Raw genomic sequence first — 17,549 nt, 5'->3', positions numbered from 1 at the left:
AATAACTAGAGACAGGAAGAATCACAAATTAACATTGTCTCAAAGTGAGTACATAGAAAAGGTGTTGAAAAGGTTTAATATGCAGAATGAAAAACTAGTTAGTATACCTTTGGCTAGCCATTTCAAATTAAGTAAGGAGGAGTGTCCCAAGACTCAGGAAGAAATGGATTATATGTCTAATGTTCCATATGCATCAACAGTTCGAAGCTTAATGTATGCAATGGTCTGCACAAGCCCTGATATTGCACATGCAGTGGGAGTTGTAAGCAGGTACATGAACAATCCAGGAAAAGAAAATTGGATGGCAATGAAGTGGATTCTCGGGTATTTGAGAGGTAGCACAAATCAAGCATTATGCTTTGGTGGTTCATACATTGCTCTACATGGATATGTTGATGCAGATATGGCGAGTGATAGAGATAACAGGAGGAGCACAATAGGGTATCTGTTTACTGTAGGTGGAACCACTGTCAGTTGGGTCTCAAAACTACAAAGTGTTGTTGCACTCTCAACAACAAAAGTAGAGTATGTTGCTGCTACAGAGGCTAGTAAAGAAATGATTTGGTTACAAAGGTTTTTGGATGAATTGGGTAAGAAGCAGGAGTTGAGCAGGTTATACAGTGACAGCCAGAGTGCCATACATCTTGCAAAGAACTCTACATTTCATTTCAAGACTAAATATATACAGCTCAAGTACCATTTCATACGGTCAGCGTTGGAAGATGGATAGTTGAAGCTGGAAAAGATACACACTAGCCAGAATCCTGCATATATGTGAACAAAATTTGTAACCAGGGAGAAACTGAGAATCTGCTTAGTTTCATTTGGTCTTCAAGTATGATGAAGAAGATGAGAAACAACCAGGTCCAAAGTGGAGTCATTGTCCAATAAATGAAGTAGCAGTGGAGTTGCTATAATAAGTCTCCAAGTGGGAGATTGTTGGGTGTGGAGCCTGATTATCTTCTGTATTCAAAGGTATTGCCACATTGGACCCCATTTCGTAATGGGGTGGCAACACCGCCCGTAAAATATTTGTTGTAGGGGGGTCTGGGGGGGAGCTGCAACCTTTGGAAGCCCCCCCCTTGCGGAGGAATCAAGGGCAATGCCCCCGAAGCTAAAAATAGATGTAAAATTTCCTTGTAAAATGTTGTAATTTCGTAGTCAATCTGGGCCAATCATTAGGCAGAGATATGATGGTAGAAGTTATGTTTAATTTAGGTTTTTTTTTCCCTAGAAGGCAACCCCTCACTATATATGATGGAATTGTATTGCGTGTATGTAGATCTGTATTCTAAGTGAGGAAGAGAGAGGAGATTGAGAGAGAAGAGGGAACTACAGTAGATCTATTGTAGGTTGTATCTCTTTAGTTTGTTAGATAATATAAAAGGAAGGACTTGTTATTTCTCCGTGGACATAGCCCAAACTAGGTGAACCACGTATATCTGTGTCTCTCTTGTTTTATGTGTTTTCTGTGTTTATATTTCTGCAGTATTTTATGTGTTCCATTGCTCTATAATATATAATTTTCTAACAAAAAATGAGTCTACATTCCCATACTCTTTCATACAAATTGTCTTAAAATCTCTTCTTAGCATTTGTAATTTTTTTGTCTTTGCTTTTTCCATTCCTTGGTAGGTTGTGTGGAGGATATCCCATGCTTGCTTGGAAATTGTTGTTGTTGCAATTCTTTGGAAACTAATTTCATGAACGGCTTGAAAAATGTACAAGATGGTTTTTAAATGCTTCTTCCTATTGTCCGTGAGAAAAACCTTTTCTTCTTGTGTCAGGGCATTGTATGTTGTTGCATCTATGAGTTCTTGGAACCCATTTTCCACCAAATCCTAAATATCTTGAGAATAAAATAGAGCCCTCAATGTAATAGCCCAATAATCATAATTCTTGACATTAAATTAAGGTATTTGAGGATTAGTCAAGCTTGTGCTTGATGCTGCAATTTCTCATTGTAGAAAGAACATTCTCCCTACTAGTAAATATGCCCCAAAACTCTACCTTCTAATCAACCTTTAACTTCGAGTGAAAACACTTGGACTTACACTACTAAAATTTTATACCTGCTCAGATACTATGTGAAAGTTGAGGCAGAGTGATCTCCTTTGGACAACGATCTCCTTTGGACAACAATCTGGGGTTTAATTCACTCAATTGACTTCCGCAACAAATCAAAGCTAAAAGCTTAAGCAAAACAAAGTGGTTGCATAGTAAAACTTAGGCCTAAAATTTCTTGAAATATATCACAAAACAAGGTACTTTACATTATATTTTTGAATACATGAAAGATATTCCCATGAAAAATGGAGGATGCAACTCCTTCACCAAGTAAAAACATGAGTTCTTACTGAGATTTACACTTGGATATCAAAAAACAAGATACTTTACATTATATTTTCGAATACATGAAAGATATATCTATGAAAAATGGAGGCTGCAACTCCTTCACCAAGTAAAAACATAAGTGGTTGCACAGTAAAACTTAAGTCTAAACTTTCTATAAATATATCACAAAGAAAGATACTTTACATTATATTTTCGAATACATGAACGATATTCGCATGAAAAATGAAGGTTGCAACTCCTTCACCAAGTAAAAACATGAGTTCTTACTGAGATTTACACTTCGATATCACAAAACAAGATACTTTACATTATATTTTCTAATACATGAAAGATATATTTATATTCCCATGAAAAATGGAGGTTGCAATTCCTTCACCAAGTAAAAACATGAGTTCTTATTGAGATTTACACTTCATCATGAATTGTGGAGTAACTCACTGTAAAACTTGTAACTAAATTGTTTTATGCACCCACCACAAATTGCTCCATGATTTTCTCTCCAAAACTTCTCTTAGAAAAAGGCTTTCTACTTACTTGTATATTAAAACATACATTTTTTATATTTTAATACATGACAACGCAAAACTTTTAAAACCTAGGATGGGTGTTTGTACTAAAACAAAATTTTCTGAACTTGTAGATGTTGTGGATTACATATATCACTTGCAGAATAAGTGTCTAGACCATACATTTTACCAACCCTACATTAAATGCACATTCGTTCTTAATTATATGATGTGTTTCAGAATGGGGAATTTGTACTCTCGTTCAGAACTTCTAATCCATGTCTTTTGGCTGGTAAACAAAAATCTTCTCTGTACAAGGAAAAATGGTTTTCAATAGTTCAAAGGATGGTTGTTGTCACTATCATAACTGTGGTGGTTTGGATTAATTTTCTAACACCCCCCTTAATCACAACTACCTCCATTCAAAATTCCCAACTGTCTCTTAGAGGGACAATTTTTTCACGTGCCAATGGCTTTGTGAAGATGTTTAAAACTATTCCTGTGACCTACAATGTTGCAACACAATTTCACCATTGTTAATCAATTATACAACAAAATGATATTTAGCTTCAATGTGTTTTCTTCTCTTTTAAAAAACATAATTCTGTGACAGTGAAATTGCGAAATTGTCATCACCGAAAATAGTTGTTGTTCCTATTGTTCATGGCATAAATCTATCAACATTCTTCTATTGCGATGACAGATTCAACTTTTGTTGTTGACAATGACATTATCATCTTCTTCTTGGAGGCCCATGAGATGACTCTTCCTCCCCAGTCACTATCAGTGTATCCAACCAGCCTAAAATCATTTTTTGTGGTGTACAAGATACCATACTCTTTTTTCCCATTGACATACCCTAAAATCCTTTTAGCAACTTGCCAATGTGTCTCCTTAGGTGTCTCCATCAACCTTGACACCACGGTCACCACATACATTATATCAGGCCTAGTTGTTGTCAAATACATCAAGCTGCCAACCATTCTTTTGTATAGTGTTGGAGTCACATTGTTGCCGCAATATTCTTTACTCAATTTTAATCCCATGACAGTTGAAGTTGGTGTAGGTTTCTTCTCTTGCATATTAAACCTCTCCAAAATGTTTGCTACATACTTTGCTTGAGAAATAGAAATGTTATTTTTTTCTTGCTTCACTTCTATGCCCAAAAAGTACCTTAACAACCCCAAGTCTGTCATTTCAAACTCACTTTTCATGAATTCTTTGAAATCAACGATGAGGAAATCATCACTTTCTGTAAAAATTAAATCCTCTATATATAGAACAACAATAAGAAGATTTTCGTCACTTTCTTTGGTGTAGAGAGTAGGCTCATCATCACATTTATCAAAGCCATTGTCCATCAAGTAAGCATCTATCCTACTATACCATGGAGGTTGTGCTTGCTTCAACGCATAAAGATATTTTCTTCAACCTTAACACCTTGTATTCTTGGCATTCTACCTCATAACTAGGTGGTTGTACAACATATACTTCCTCTTTCAACACTCCATTTAAGAATGTTGATTTTACATCCATTTGATACACATAAATATCTCCACGTCAAAGTGAAAATATTCATTTGATGTAGTTTTATTATAAATTTTGTGTAGTTTTATTATAAATTTTGTTATCACGCCATGTAAAAAACATAATTAAAAATTATATTAATATTGAAAGATTAATATTGTTATTAAATCTAATATTAAAATCAATATAGTTTTCTATTAATGTTATTCAACTTAATAACTTTTAATTAATACAATATTAAATTTAATATAATATTAATATGTTTATATTATAATGATATATATTAACTCTAGATATATATTGGAGGGAAGAACAAAGACATTGAGTGATAGAGGTGGAGAGATAGAGGGAATTAGAGAAAGGAGAAGAGAGAGAGGGATAGAGAGATGGAGTTGGAAGGGGAGAAAGAGAGGAAGAAGAAAGACATAGAGAGAGAAAAGATGGCAGACAGAGGGAGTGACAAGGAAGAGATCGAGAGAGAATGATTACGCTTAGAGGTGAGGTAGAAAGACAAAGAAGGAGAGATGGAGAGAATGGGGGGGTGAAGGAGAGAGAAGGAGAGAGGGAGGGAGATAGTGACTGAGTTGGAAGGAAAAGAGAGAGAGAGAGGGAAAGAGAGGAAGGAAGAGAGCGAGCATGTGAGAGAGAGAAAGGGAAAGAGAGGAAGGAAGAGAGCGAGCATGTGAGAGAGAGAAGGAGAGAGGGAGGGAGAGAGAGAGGAAGGTAAAAAGAAAGACACATGGAGAGAAAGGTGGAAAGAATGATAGGAAGTGATAACAGAGATGGAGAGAGATGGATAGAGGAGAGCAAGAGGGGGGAGAGAGGGAGAGGCGGGGAGGAGAGAGTGTAAGGGAGAGGAAGGGGGAGAGAGGGATAGATAGATATGGAGAAAGGAGAGAAGTGGAGGAGAGAGAGTGAGGGAGAGGAAGGGAGAGAGAGAGATAGATAGATATGGAGAAACATTATGTATGTTTTGGCGCCGATATAGAAAGATAATAGAGATAGAGGGAGATAGAGGGAGATAGAGATATAAATTGAAGGTGAAGAGAGGAAAGAAGAGAGAGATTGGGAGACAGATCGATAGATAAATATGGAGAGAGAGAGTGCATGCTATGTGTTTGGGGGCTGATATAGAGAGACAAAGAAGGATATATGGAGGGAGATATAGATGCATGGAAAATTTTAGGGGCTAATATTTGTAGGTGGGTTAATTTTCCATGAATTTTCCAAAAACAATATTTGCCAATTTCCATTTTTTCTAAAAATGATTCGTACAAATTTTACAATACAAAAATATTTTACGTTAAAAATCGCAACCATTATATAGAGAATATCTATAAAATCAACCCACACAGAAAGCTACCTCCACGTTGATTCCCACCATCACCCAGCCCAGAAATTTGGTGTTTTAAACTCTCTTGCTATCAGGGCCCTTCAAATTTCTGACGCTCAGCATCTTAATGAAGAAAAGAAACATTTAGTTTCAACCTTTAAGAGTATAGGCTACAAAGAAAAAGAGATTAAAAGAGCTATAGAGAAAGTTGAAAGAAGGATGTTATCTCATAAACCTAAGACTCAAGACCAGCCTCAGTGCGGTAGGGTATTCCTACCTTATATTCATGGAGTAACAGATAAGATTGCTAAAATCCTAAGAAATAAAAACATAAACACGCAATTCTCATCACCTGGAAATATTAGGCAAGGTATGAGGTCGGTCAAAGATAGTATTGATAGACATCAGCTTAAGGGAGTCTATAAAATAGATTGTTCTTGTGGAAAAATCGACATTGGTGAAACAGGTCGCTCCCTGCAGACTAGACTTAAGGAACATGGAGCTGATATTAAGAAAGAAAGGTCTCATACCTCGGCCTTGGCAGAACACTCCTCGAAAACAAAACACCATGTATGTTTGGAAAGCGCCTCAATTGTCGCAAGGGAAGAACAACATCATAGACGAAAGATTAGAGAAGCTCTTGAAATTATGAAGCATCCGCATATTCTCAACAGAGACAATGGTATGGAGATTAGTGGAAGCTAGCTTTCCCTAATCAGAGAAATTAAGGTCAACAATACATCTTAGGCATAGCATTTAGTGGTAGATTTCCCTCTCTCTTTCTATTTTTTAGTAGTTAGTAGCATTGCTATAATAATTTAATTATGATAATAATAATAATAACTAGTACTTAATTACAATATTTACATTAGTAATTATGATATAGCTATTACCTTATCATTAACTATTAAGCATTATTATGATGTATTAATCATAAACTATTAATTAGTTATATTATTCTTAAAAATAAAAATAAATTTATTAATTAATTAAACCATTTATTAATAATTAAAATTAAACGCTTGACATGAATTATCAATTATCCATTATTATTATTATTAATAATTAGTTATTAATTATCAACTATTAATTATTAATATTGATTTCTAATATTATTAATATTAAATAATTCTAATATAATAATTATTATTTTAAGTTATTTTAATATACAATAAACTAATATTACTATTCATTAAATACCAATATATATTATTAATTAATATATAGATTTTACATACTATTTTATAATAAATATTATACTAACATATATTATATATTGAATATTAAATATTAATACAATTTACTAAAGATTACTATTCATTAAAGATTCACATTCTATTTTATAATTAATAATATTATATTATTCAAACAAACATATACTAAAATCAAATTCTTATATGTAGTATTAATATAATAATCACTAAATATTTATAATAAAGATTATTATATTATATTATATTAAAAATAAAAATAAGTTATTAAACTTAATTATAATAATAACTAACATAATATTATAATAATAAATTAAAATCAATTAATTAACTCATCAATAAATAATCAAAAATTAATATTATTGAAACAAGGTCGACATTCATCTCATCCCAAAAACCAAATCTCCTCATTACTATTTAATCCCTCAATTAAGCTCTTCTTCTATCAAGCATTCATGAAGTCCTAATGATGGATCCCAATTGGGATTTGAAACATTGACGAAAAATGGTTTTTACTGTGGATTCTCCGGTAACTAATTCAGAATCTATAAAATCATTAAAAATTTGAATAATTTTACAAATATATCAATCAATATTTTAAAGATTGCATATTAGGGACTAGTGAGATTCGCTAATGATTTTAAACTTTAAGATAATTTTCCATCCTTAAAATTTTCCCTCTATAGATATAGATGGAGGGGGGAGAGGGAATAATATTTCTCACAATGGATGCATTGATTTGCACGTAGATGGTGATTTCTAACCCTATTTGATTGCTTGCATTGAATGATATAAACTAAATTAGAGGGGAGAAGAGGAATGAAGAGAGAGGAGAGGAGTGAGAGAGGGAGAGAAGGCTAAGCAAGAGAGAGGTGGACACAAAGATGGAGGGGGAGAGCGTGCGAGAGAGAGAAGGAGAGAGAAAGTGATAGGGTTACAAGGAAAATAGAGAGAGAGAGAGAGAGAGAGAGAGAGGGAGAAAGTAATAGGGTTACAAGTAAAATAGAGAGAGAGAGAGAGGGAGAGAGGGAGGGACAAAGAGATGGAGTTGTGTTGTAGGGGCTATAACACCCTCCAAAATTTTGGTTTGCACTCAAATTTTGGAGGCTTGCTTGGTTCTTCCTTTGATGGTTGCAAACACTTGAGCTCATCCCTTGAGCTCCTTTAGAGTCTTTTTCACCCTTTTTCTTGCTTAACCAAATTTGGTCTTTGGCATGTTGATTGCCTTGTCATGCTTGTGATCTTGTTCTGGTGACCTCGAAGGTTTGTTTTTGTGTGTTTGGGTTGTCTTAGCTATGTGAACATCCTTTGCATTCACATAAAAATTGTAAGCATTATCGCGCAAGTGTCGTCACCGTCATCCAAAGGTTTATCCCAAGTGTCTCGCTTGTTGCTTTCAGCTCTAGATAGTCCCACAAAGGGTCATGCTTTTCTATGTTGTCCTGGTGGTTAGTGTTGTCATCTTATAGAAGTATGCTAAGTGTATGATCACAATGTTTGGATCTTGAGATAAGCCAAGAAAATCCAAGAGGACTTGTAAATCTATCAACATTTTGTTATTTGTTGTCCTCTCTCTTTATGAAGAACTTGTTGTCTTCAATCGATGATACCTTGATGGAAAATACGTTATGTTTAGAGTGAGTCTTGGTGAAAACACAATGCTTGCCCTTTAACTAGTACCACCTACTCTATTCGGTCCTTTGGCTTAAGCCTTGTTAACTCAGTCAAGTAGAGTAAGGTGAGGGGTAAAACTTTAACAAGTGTGATAGTGGTATAAATAAAATACTTCTCTAAAGGGACAACCTCTTCTGCTCTCAATAAGTCGGGATCCCTCTTCCAGCTCTGAAAAATAAATAAGTTCCTATGCATGGTTCTTCAAAAAATGAAAAAAAGAATAAGGGGAAAGAAGAGGGAGGATTCCTGCGCAGAGAAGTGATGCAATTAACTCCGCTGGAGTACTGACCAGGCTTGCTGGTAGCGAAATGATGCTTATGTTCCTACGTGACTTCGTTGGGGTACTGTCAAGGCCTACTGACATCAGAGCAATATGAGAGATGAAACTAACACTCTAACATAAATATAATACTTGTGAATGAATATACCGCTCATCCCAATCGAAACAACTTGGTTGACTTGGCTTGGAATGTGTGTTGACCGATCAAGAGAATGGTATGGACTACATCTTTCACACAAGCTAGTGCTCAAGCCATGGTGATCAAAGAATTGAACAATACTTCCAGAAAGGTTAGACTCGCCTTTCATGAAACAAGGTCCATATAGAGAGCTGGAATTATACCAGTGTGTCGCTAAAGTTGTAGCAGCTACAACCACCCTCCAAAATTTGGGCTCGCATGCAAATTTCAAAGCCTACCTTGGATCCTATGATCGATTGTTCCTTGGTCACTTGCTGGTAAGCCGATGATATCAAGCCTCCTCCTTGATCTTAAGAGTTGTTCATGTTATCATCTTTATGCAGCATGTGTCATCTTTGGCATAGGGATTATTGTTTGTCATGCAAAGGGAATTTTGTTTTTCTTTAAGGGAAATCTTGTGCATATGAGTTGTTCTCATCACATAGACATACTTCACACTCACTTCACGCACTCTTTTCACGAAGGTTATTGCATCAAACATAGTATGTTGTATACATCTGGATGGTTATGTTGCATCACTAAGTGTTTGTGTGTGATCATCGTCGAGTCTTATCATTTTTTACATGTGTTTCACTGATCTCACACTTAGCCAATTTCACAGGCAACCTAGCCTCCTCCACATTTCCAGAACTGCACACTTTGCTTCTGCAACCCTCAAGCTTTTTCCCTTGCTTGTTGAAACCACGTAATGCGCAAAGATGGCAACTTCCCTTGGCATCGAAAACTATGCAGTGGTTTGCTCCAGTGTCCTTCACTAATAGGAACCCATTTTCATCATAAAATGCATAGTATTGTCCCTCAATTGCTTAGTCTGCCTTGCAACTTAAATTTCCCAGATGTTTCCCCACAGGACCCATCTCGCAGTAGTGCCTTGTATCTAGAAACCATACAGTATTGCCCCTCAACTGCCCAGGCTGCACTGCACTCAGAAATTTCACAGATGTGTCCTTTAGGACCATCCCTCAGTAGTGTCTTGTACCTCAAAACAACATAGTTTCTCCAAGCTATCTGATTTGTCTTACATTCAGAAACTACGTAGATGACCCTCCCAGGGCCTTATCTCGGCAGCAGTCACTGCCCGCTGAAACTGTACTAACCTATCTCTCAATCAATATAGGAAAATGTAACATGCTATATCATTCTCAAGAAGTTGAGGTGAAGGACAAAGAAACTAAGTTATGGAAAAATATCAGGACCGCATGCAAACTTTGTTTCATGCATGATCATCTGAGTGTAAGTATGGTAAGTAAATAACATATTTTGAAAAACATATCATAGTGTAGTTTGAAGGATTTCTTTTCATTTTCATATCATTATGTCTTCAATAGCATGCATGTGTGCAAGCACAAAAGTCATCGCATGTGTTTCCTCTATGTGTCTTGCTCCCTTTTTGCCTGTTGAACCAACTGTCGTCTTTGGCATGTTGATTGTTATGTCATGCTTGAAATCTAGTTCTGATGATTTCAAAGGTTTGTCTTTATGTGCATGAGTTGTTTCAACTATGTAAGCATCAATTGTACTCACGTACAAAGTTTTAAGAACTATCGCACAAGTGTCGTCATGGTCATTCAATGATATATCTCAAGTGTCACACTTGTCACTCGTCACCATTAGACAATCCCGCAAAGGGTCATGCTTTTTCATGTTTGTCTTATTGGTTTGAGTTGTAATGTCTTCAAGTAATACTAAGTGTGTGTTCACAAGGTCATGTACGCACAAGTTCACTCGCTCCCACACTTAAGCATTTTTCCCAAAAGTCTCTTGACCTGACAACCCTCCTTCAACTGGACCTCGACTGAGTTACACTGCGTAGTATCAGTTCTAAGTGATCCTACATTGTTTCCCAGAACTACGCAGAGCTTGAGGTTATCCTCCGGTGCAGTATGCACTGCACAATTCTGGAAATGAGCCAACTAGTTGTCTCCTAGAACTGCGCGGAAGGTGTCCAAGAAATAAATCTCGTCTGCGCTTCTTGAAAGATCACCCATCAAGCATCCCTCTAGTCAACTAGAAAATTCAACTGAGTTGTGACCCAAGGCTACACTGATCTCCAAATTTTGAACTTGCCCATCTTTCCTACCTTTCACTGCCTGCAGAAACTGCGCAAACATGTGGGACAAGCCTCTGTTACCTATCACTCCACTGTCCTAGGGAATTGCGCATATCTGAAAGGTAGTCCCACTTGATGGCCTACTCTACTCTTCCTCAGAAAATTGCGCAGTATTGACTATAATCTGCCTTGTTGTCTCACTCTGCACTCAGCCCAGAAACTATGCAGTTATATCTAGGAGCCCCTACTTCCTATCCCAGACTGTCTCCCAGAATTGCGCAGTTTTGGCCAGCAGCTCCCCGTAGCATAATCTTGCCTTCCCCCTGGAAAACTGCACATATTTTCCTGCGAGTGCCTCCTACTACCAACCCTTTCTTCCCTAGAGAAACTTTTCATATTCCCAGCTGGACCCCCAAATGACCTGCCGAGTCCTCATCTTGAAAACTATGCAGAACTGTCTAGTAGTTCCCTAGACACCCTGCGAGGTCTTCCTCCTAGGAACTGCGCAGTTTTTCCTCCTAGATGAGTTCTCTCCCACAACTTTCATTGTTGTCCTAGATTCAGGGAAAATTTTAAGGATGGAAATTTATCTTAAAGATTAGAAACCTTAGCGAATCTTACTAATCCATAATGTGAAAACTATAAAATTCTTGGTGATATTTCAGTAAAAATATTCAAACTTCTAATTATTTTATATAGTCTCTATAAAATTTTCACGAGTTTTTAGGTAAAATATTTTTTTATAAAAAATTTGGGCAAATCATTTTTAGGGAAAATGGGAATTGGCGAATCATTTTTTTTGGAAAAAGCATGGAAAATTAGCCCATCTGTGAATATTAGCCCCTAAAATTTTCCCTGCCCAGACTACACAAATCTCCCTCCCAGTCACCTCTACAGAGTTTTTTCTTACAGTGCCCCGAGGCCACTCATCCAAGCCTAAAATGTGCTATTACAGTTTCAGAGCCTTGTCCTCTCTCCTAGCCACCTGCACCCAAAAATGAAAGACACCACATCATGGTAGCCTAGGAGAGTTTTGGATTTGATGTCGTCTCATCATGAGTGATTGTTGAAATAGGTATATTTATGGAACATGGTGTGACGACAAACGGGATAAAGAAGGAGCTCATGCTAAAGACTTGCTCGTGGTTGGACATACACACGAGGCACATCAAATAGTAAGCGGAAGAAACACATGCATCGAACCATCTTGCGAAGAAAAAGACTATTGAAGACCTCGCAACACCAAGCTATGCTGAGATTAAGAAAAATTACATCCAAGAACACATCCATCACTTAGCAGCACAACAACTTGAGATGGATACCATAGTCAACTAGTACTTAGTGTCATGTGGAGTGATGTTATGATTACCTTGGTTACCTCACTACTATGAGCCGTAATTGTTGTAATGTGACGTAATGTAAAGTGAAATTCCAAGTGTCATTAGTGGAATGCAAACAGTCATATGTAATGTATAGATTTATATGTAATGAAGTTGAAAAGTCATGAGGGGATTCCAAGAGTCAAAGGGGAATGTCAAGGGTCACCCCACCCTTTCCTATATATAGTATCTCATGACTCATAGAATAGGATTTTGGGAACCAAGATTCTACTAGGCATAGCTTAGAGAGGGCTTGGAGTGTATTGTGACTTTCCTTGGCTTCTCCACAGTGCAAAGCGAGCACATCTCTTTGGAGGAGCAGGCGATTGTGACTGTAAAGTTCCACTATTGGGGCTAGTGGTTGCCATGGCTGTATGTATGATTGGATCTTTCACTTCTATAATATAACAGAGCTAGCATGTTTCATGCATATGTTGTTATTGTATTTCAACTATTGTGGTTACTTTAACAATGTATCTAGTTGTAACTTATGCATTTGTGTATGGACTATTCCATATGTGATTGTATGAATCTTATCGAAGTGTGTTTTTTATTTAACGCATCACTTTGGATTGTCGATTATTCTTCTTTCCAGCTTGTGATGTTTTTCAGCTCGTGTGTTCTCTTTCAGGTTGCGTACTATTACAGGCTTCTAAGGGACACACTTCTTCCCCTTCCATGTTTTAGAACCTCTCCATACGTCTCCCTTAACTTGCTGTAAGGTCACACCCTTGTTTCCAACAAGGATATTCTTCTTGCCTATGCGCATTATCATAGTCAAGGCATTGCTTTACTACCCACTATTGGGACTCCTACTCCAAACAGTCTGAGGTCTAGTTGGGACATCTTACGAGTGAGATCCCCTGACATGTTGGTGGGTCCAACACCGTCAACATGTTGCTACACCTTGAATGTAGAAACCATAACCCTTTGTTTTTCTTGTGCTACATCACAAGCTAAAAACATCATATCTTGGTTTTGGTTTTCCTTTGTTAGATTTGTACTTAGTTTGTTACATATGTCATGTTTCTTCTTTCTACATTCATTTTCATAATGACCATACTTCTGATAATAATGACATTGAACTTGAGATTTATCATATCTCTGACCTATGTTCCTGATTCTGACTTGTCCATTGACTTGAATTTTGATTGTTGCCCCTTCCACTTAAGCTTGAAGGGCTGCCTCTTCTACCTTTATGTGAGCTTCTTCCTCTTCCTCTAACACTTGATCTTCCTCTGCTTCTACCTTGACCAATTGAGACTAGGGTCTTGAAGGAATCCTATAATGAGGGGTTTGTTTCTTTATTAAATTTATGTTCATGAAAAATCATGGATGAAAGAATCTCATCCACTAAAAATTGTGAGAAATCTTTTGTCTCTTCTATGTCCATAATAATGGCATCAAATCTTGCTAGTAGACTCTCAAAATTTTCTCAATTATTCGTCTTTCATCAAGTGTCTCACCATGAGACTTGATTTGAGTAACCAATCAAATTACTTGTGTAAAAAATGAGTCTACATTCTCATACTCTTTCATACAAAGTGTCTCAAAATATCTTCTTAGCATTTGTAGTTTTTTTCTCTTCGCTTTTTCCATTCCTTTGTAGGTTGTGTGGAGGATATCCAATGCTTGCGTGGAAATATTTGTTGTTGTAATTCTTGGGAAACTACTTTCATGAACCGCTTGAAAAATGTAGAAGATGGTTTTTGAATGCTTCTTCCTATTGTCCTTGAGAAAAACCTTTCCTGCTTGTGTCAAGGCATTGTATGTTGCTGTATCTGTGGGTTCTCGGAACCCATTCTCCACCAAATTTGAAATATCTTGAGAATAAAATAGATCCATCAATGTAATAGCCCAATAATCATAATTTTTGACATTAAATTAAGGTATTTGAGGATTAGTCAATCTTGTGCTTGATGCTGCCATTTCTCAGTGTAAAAAAACTTTCTCCCTACTAGTAAATATGCCCCAAAACTCTGCCTTCTAATCAACCTTTAACTCCGAGAGAAAACACTCGGACTTACACTACACAAGTGTAGAAATTTTATAGCTGCTCGGATACTACGTGAAAATTGAGGTAGAGTGATATCCTTTGGACAACAATCTGGGGTTTAATTCACTCAATTGACTTCCACACAAATCAAATCTAAAAGCTTAAGCAAATTTATGCACTCGAGCAAAACGAAGTGGTTGCACAGTAAAACTTAGGCCTAAATGATGTAGAAATATATCACAAAACAAGATACTTTACATTATAATTTCGAATACATGAAAGATATCCACATGAAAAATGGAGGCTGCAACTCTTTCACCAAGTAAAAACATGAGTTCTTACTAAGATTTACACTTCGACATCACAAAACAAGATACTTTACATTATATTTTCGAATACATGAAAGATATATTTATAAACGAAGTGGTTGCACAGTAAAACTTAGGCCTAAAAGATCTAGAAATATAGCACAAAACAAGATACTTTACATTATATTTTCGAATACATGAAAGATATTTGCATGAAAACCAGAGGTTGCAACTCCTTCACCAAGTAAAAACATGAGTTCTTACTGAGATTTACACTTCGATATCACAAAAAAAGATACTTTACATTATATTTTTGAATACATGAAAGATATATTTATATTCACATGAAAAATGGAGGCTACAACTCCTTCACCAAGTAAAAACATGAGTTCTTATTGAGATTTACACTTCATCAGTAATTGTGGAGTAACTCACTGTAAAACTTGTAACTAAATTGTTTTAGGCACCCACCACAAATTTGCTCCATGATTTTCTCTCCAAAACTTCTCTTAGAAAAAGGCTTTCTACTTACTTGTATATTAAAACATACATTTTTTATATTTTAATACATGACAACGCAAAACTTTTAAAACCTAGGATGGGTGTTTGTACTAAAACAAAATTTTCTGAACTTGTAGATGTTGTGAAGTGCATATATCACTTGCAAAATAAGTGTTTTAACCATACATTTTACCTACCCTACATTAAATGCACATTCGTTCTTAATTATATGATGTGTTTCAGAATGGGGAATTTGTACTCTCATTCAAAACTTCTAATCCATGTCTTTCGGCCTGTAAACAAAAATCTTCTCCGTACAAGGAAAAATGGTTTTCGATAGTTCAAAGGATGGTTGTTGTCACTATCATAATTGTGGTGGTTTGGATTAATTTTCTAACACCCCCCTTAATGACAACTACCTCCATTCAAAATTCCCAAACTGTCTCTTAGAGGGACAATTTTTTCACGTGCCAATGGCTTTGTGAAGATGTCTACAAACTATTCCTGTTACCTGCAATGCTGCAACACAATTTCACCATTGTTAATTAATTCTCTAGCAAAATGATATTTAGTTTCAATGTGTTTTCTCCTCTTATAAAAAACATAATTCTGTGACAGTGAAATTGTGAAATTGTCATCACCGAAAATAGTTGTTGTTCCTCTTGTTCATGGCATAAATCCCTCAACATTCTTCTGTTGCGGTGACAGATTTAACTTCTGTTGTTGACAATGACACTATCATCTTATTCTTAGAGGCCCATGAGATGGCTCCTGAACCAAAATGAAAAACATATCCTAACATACTCCTTCTAACATCAAAACTTCTTGCCTAGTCACTATCAGTGTAACCAACCAGCCTAAAATCATTTTTTGTGCGTACAAGACACCATACTCTTTTTTCCCATTGACATACCTTAGAATCCTTTTGGCAACTTGCCAATGTGTCTCCTTAGGTGTCTCCATCAACCTTGACACCAAGGTCACCACATACATTATATCAAGCCTAGTTGTTGTCAAATACATTAAGTTGCCAACCATTCTTTTGTATAGTGTTGGAGTCACATTGCTGCCGCAATATTCTTACTCAATTTTAATCCCATGATAGTTGAAGTTGTTGTAGGCTTCTTCTCTTACATATTAAACCTCTCCAAAATGTTTGCTACATATTTTGCTTGAGAAATAGAAATGTTATTTTTTTCTTGCTTCACTTCTATGCCCAAAAAATACCTTAACAACCCCAAGTATGTCATTTCAAACTCACTTTTCATGACTTCTTTAAAACCAACGATGAGGAAATCATCACTTTCTGTAAAACTTAAATCATCTACATAGAACACAACAATAAGAATCTTTTCGTCACTTTCTTTGGTGTAGAGAGTAGGCTCACCATCACATTTATCAAAGCCATTGTCCATCAAGTAAGCATCTATCCTACTATACCATGCATGTTGGGCTTGCTTCAACCCATAAAGATATTTTCTTCAACCTTTACACCTTGTATTCTTGGCATTCTACCTCATAAATAGGTAGTTGTACAACATATACTTCCTCTTTCAACACTCCATTTAAGAATGTTTACTTTACATCCATTTGCTATACTTTCCATTTATGTTGCATGACAATTGGAAACACTGTGCACATTGTCTCCATTCTTTCAACTGGCACACATTTCTCCGCATAATCTCTTCCATGTTGTTTCTTATATGCTTTGACAACTAGTCTTGCTTTATGCCTTTCAATCTTTCCTTCAACGTTGCTCTTGGTCTTGTATACCCATTCCATTCCAATGACTTCTTTTCCTTGTGCAAGGTCCACTAACTCTCATGTATAGTTATTTCTATTTCTTCTATCTCTTCATCCATTGTCGCTACCCTTTTTTCTTCTTTGACTAAATCCTCAAAATGGACTGGGTCATCTATATGACAAAATAATGCAAATAAGGAATTCAGACCTACACTACTATCAACTTCATTTTGCTTGTAAATTTCACTTGAATCTATGAATGTTTGTCTTCTTGTGCTGGCGGAAGATGGAATTGACATGCGACTTGATGTTGTGCTTGAATTAAATGATGTTGTGGGTCTTTTTGGTGTTCTTGGAGTAGTATTTGCATGGTTTTCCAACATTGTCGTATTATTTGTTGACAGTGTCACTTTTCAATTTCTTTGTTGAGATTGAATAGGTGTAGGAGGAGTCACCATTGAGGAATTAGTTGTTGCAGGAAATTCCA

Source organism: Pinus tabuliformis, chromosome 1_2 (assembly GCF_031772625.1).
Source record: "Pinus tabuliformis cultivar Carrire ecotype Pingquan chromosome 1_2, CPIR1, whole genome shotgun sequence".
NCBI classification, from domain to species: domain Eukaryota; kingdom Viridiplantae; phylum Streptophyta; class Pinopsida; order Pinales; family Pinaceae; genus Pinus; species Pinus tabuliformis.
The sequence above is the reverse complement of the archived record's forward strand: the minus strand, read 5'-3'. Positions refer to the sequence as shown.